Source organism: Dipodomys ordii, unplaced genomic scaffold, assembly GCF_000151885.1.
Source record: "Dipodomys ordii isolate 6190 unplaced genomic scaffold, Dord_2.0 Scaffold49, whole genome shotgun sequence".
Lineage (NCBI taxonomy): Eukaryota > Metazoa > Chordata > Mammalia > Rodentia > Heteromyidae > Dipodomys > Dipodomys ordii.
In genome coordinates, this window is record NW_012267265.1 from 11,003,163 (window position 1) to 11,007,059 (window position 3,897).

The 3,897-nt window shown below is 41.7% G+C and overlaps 1 protein-coding gene across 12 annotated transcripts in view; it reads right to left on the minus strand.

Moving 5' to 3' along the window:
* Sec31a (SEC31 homolog A (S. cerevisiae)) overlaps positions 1-3,897 on the minus strand; it is a 69,720-nt gene extending 65,823 nt beyond the window's left edge. For 11 of the 12 annotated variants that reach the window (XM_013020226.1, XM_013020223.1, XM_013020222.1 and 8 more), the window contains exon 1: positions 3,742-3,897. The gene's annotated coding sequence lies outside the window, so the exon portion shown is untranslated. Of the gene's footprint in view, positions 1-3,499; positions 3,589-3,741 lie in introns of those variants that run through there. The other variant, XM_013020215.1, reaches the window with a different exon arrangement.

Here is a 3,897-nt window from a genome sequence, read left to right on the forward strand (position 1 = left end):
CATGCATGAGGCCCTGGGTTCGATTCCTCAGCACCACATAAGCAAAAAGAAAAAAGCCGGAAGTGGCGCTGTGGCTCAAGTGGTAGAGCGCTAGCCTTGAACTGAAGAGCTGAGGGACAGCGCCCAGGCCCAGAGTTCAGGCCCCACGACCGGACCCAAAAAAAAAAAAAAAGATTATTTTGGATGAAGAATTACAATTTTATCCTAAGTAAAGCAAGGAGTGCTCTCTTTTTAAACATATAGTAAGTTCAAGTTCCATCTCATTCATGAAAGTTGCCCTGTGATCCAACCTACAATGACCTAAATAAGCTCTGAACTGTTCATAAGGGACAGTACCACAAATGAGGCATCTTACAATAAAATGCCACTCTGCTTTAACTAGATACTTCATAATACCTGATGAGCATCTACTGTCTATCGTCCAATTCAGGTTTTTTACATACTACTTAATGTGCTATCTTGTTAATTTTTCAATCTCAATTTTTATCTTTTGAGTATCAAACTGCTTAATTTGGTATTAACTATGCAGATGTTTTTAATCTAAATATTTAAAGGCACATCAGTACCTTGATGATCTTGAAAGACCAGTTTTAGATAAAACAATTTTTGAATTCTTAGCTGACTAGAGGAACTTTTACTACTTAAAACACAGGGGGAAATATTGTGTGGAGGAAAAAGTTCATGATTTCAGAATAATTTCTAAACAAGAAAAACAAGATAACTATTTTAAAATGATTAGAATTACAGCATCTCTAGCAGCGAAGGTACAAGAGCTATTTAGTGAGTGCTTAGACATTCACAAGAACTACCCCCGTTAGGTGGAAATTCAAAGATTTATTAAATTTATTTCTTAGCTCTAGTACTCAATGTTCTATTAGAAGAAGCTCCACTTGAATACAAGGTTTAGTGATAACTGTATAAAAACACTCCCCTCCACACTCTAAACTACATAATGGCTTAGACTATCTAGTAAAGTTACCATAATGTACCTACGTATTGCACTCATTCTCAAACTAAAAATATTATGAAATACAGCTTTACTGGATCCCAGTGTATTTCCTTCACTTAGAAACACTCATTTCATTGTAAAAGATTTTCTTGAAATCATAAAGACTTTTTAGATGAAACAATATTTACTTTAAAATAAGACTAGCTTTAAAAGCTGTGTGTAAGCTGGGCGCCGGTGGCTCATGTCTTCATCCCAGCTACTCAGAAGGCTAAGATCTGAGGACAGCAGTTCAAAGTCAGCACCGGCAGGCAAATCCATGAATCTCTTATCTCCAATTAATGCTAGAAAACCAGAAGTGGCACTGTGGCAAGTGGTAGAGTGCTAACCTTGAGCTGAAGAGCTCAGGGATGGCGCCCAGGCCCAGTGTGCAAGCCTCACCACCAAAAAAAAAAAAAAAAAGCTGTGCATAATTTTGTTCTTTATATTTTAGGATTCTCACTATTACACTATTTATAATTGCTTGATTCAAACATACTTTATATAGAACATATTCATTATAAAAGTAGAACACAATTTTTTTTTAGTCAGTCATGGGGCCTGAACTCTGGATCTGGGTGCTGTCCCTCAGCTCCTCAGCTCAAGGTTCACAGCACCACTTCTGGCTTTTTCTGCTTATGTGCTGAGGAATCGAACCCAGGGTCTCATGTGTGCAAGGCAAGCACTCTACCACTGAGCCACCTTCCCAACCCTAGAACACAATTATTCATATATCACCAGGAAAAGAAAATCTATAAAACAGCAGTTGAGAGTTTGTGCTGTGAAACACACCCTAAATTTAAATCTCAATTTCGGTATCTCAGCTCTAATTCTGGTGAGATAACTATCCTTATGGGTATCTTGGCTCCTCTCTCAGTAAAATAAATACATTAAGAGTACCTACAAGCATCTCTTGTGAGAATTAAATGAGTTCTACTCTAGTAGAACAGCCTCTAGTATATAGTAAATAAATGTTCACAAATGACGGCTATTATAAAAATCACAATTTTAAAAGTCTAACTCAATTTATCTTCAGGAACACAGCTAAGGAACACCAATGGTCCTTACTTTTCACTCAATAATTGTCCACAATAATTGCATTCAATTAAATGAAAATTCTGCTCCTTTTCAAGTGGCAAATTTTGTGAAGCGCAACTATAATCTAAAGAGTACTATTCTTTGAAAACTAGCCAATCTTCATATGCTATGTATACATATAGCTGACCCATCCAACCCTCAGAAAGTGAAAAGAAAAAGCAGTAATGGGAAACTACTCCAAAGTAGCAATCTAATCCTTTCCTGGCACTCATTTTAGTAAAGATCCATCTTATCTGGGCAAAATAGCTACTTAAAGAGGGAACATTTGTTCACTAACACAAAGCAAAGGAAGCAACTCTGCATTGCTTATTGAATTAAATATACTAATCTGCTGGATGATGAAACTTTCTGAGCTGAAATTAACCTACGTAAGAATGGAGATATTTATAATGGCAATATAACATTTACATTCAATTCTTAAAAATGTAAAAATTAAATTTAGTACTATCACCTTGTAAGTATTTACTTGGGATTTGTAAAGCTCATGAAAGCACACAGAAAACTGTAGATGTATATACATGTTTTTCTAGGCAATGATCCAATATTTTAATATTCTCAAAAGGGAGCAGAATCTTAAAAGACTGCTTATCAACTTGGGCTTTTTTAGTTTACAAATTTCTTTTCACTCTTATATTGCTAGTTCGGAAAACAATCCGATGATCCAAAAGTGATCTGAAATTCAACATTTCCCTAACAACTGCAAATGTGTGCAACATTAGTCAACAATTATAAAAACAGTTCAAACGACTCGAAAGTTCTTAAAGCCTATAAACTTTCCCCGGAACTGTAACTAAGGCAAAAATGGGAAAGCCAGCACGGAACCACCACTAAAAAGGAGACCAAATGTTGTTAGCCAGCTCGAGAACTATCGAGATGGGAGGAAAAAACGAGGATACGGTGATAACCAGGAAGAGCTCATTATTAATTAAATGGAGTTACATCTGACGACGGAGAACCAATTTCCAGTTTTACTGTAGTTTAGGAGACGACAGCGCATCATTACAATGTCAAGAGAGAACCTATGTAAAAATGAGTGCTCCGAGTTTACCGAAAAGTTGATTCGGGCCCACAGGTCCGGGCAGTATTTGGATTTATTTCACAGCTACCCGACCATGTAACTGATCATCACAATTTGTCAGCGAAAGCCTACGATGCTCAATGGCACTTCCCTGTCACTCCAAGGACGGGTTGTGACTCACGACGATGGACTGCTCCCCCCCCCCCATACTCTCCAACCCTAAATGATGAGTGACCTTCCGTTCCAACCTCTGAACCCTTAAATTGGCAACCGCCCAAACATAGACGAAAATCCCAACCAAGCCCGAGTCGACGGAATCCTCGGAGGCTCGTTTCCTCCCCTCGCCCCGGGGAGGGGGATCTCATCTCTTTGTGCACGGGGTCCGAAGGTCTCCTAACCTCACACTCCGGTGAGCAGCCCGGCGGCGACTCCCGGCGACGCGGCGACACGCGGCGCTAAGCCTCGGGGGACCTGGCGCTCAGCTCGGGAATCGTCGGCGGCGGATGCCGGCCTGGAAGGCCAGACGCTGTCCCGCCGAGCCCGCAGGCGCTGGGGCGCGCCGTCACCCGGGACCGGGCCTCAGCCTGACGGGGCGGGCGGAGAGCGAGGCCGGGGTCCCAGCTGCGGCCTACACTTTTACCTCCAAGTCTGACGGCCGGCGAGGAAGTCAAGCGGCCACGGGCCTGACGAGCACCCACAGAGACCCGTTCAGCGTTAGCGCAGCGCCCTTCGGACTCTCCCAGGATTCGCCGCCGCCCCTCCTCCCCGGCCAAACCACCACCACGTTCCGCTCCAA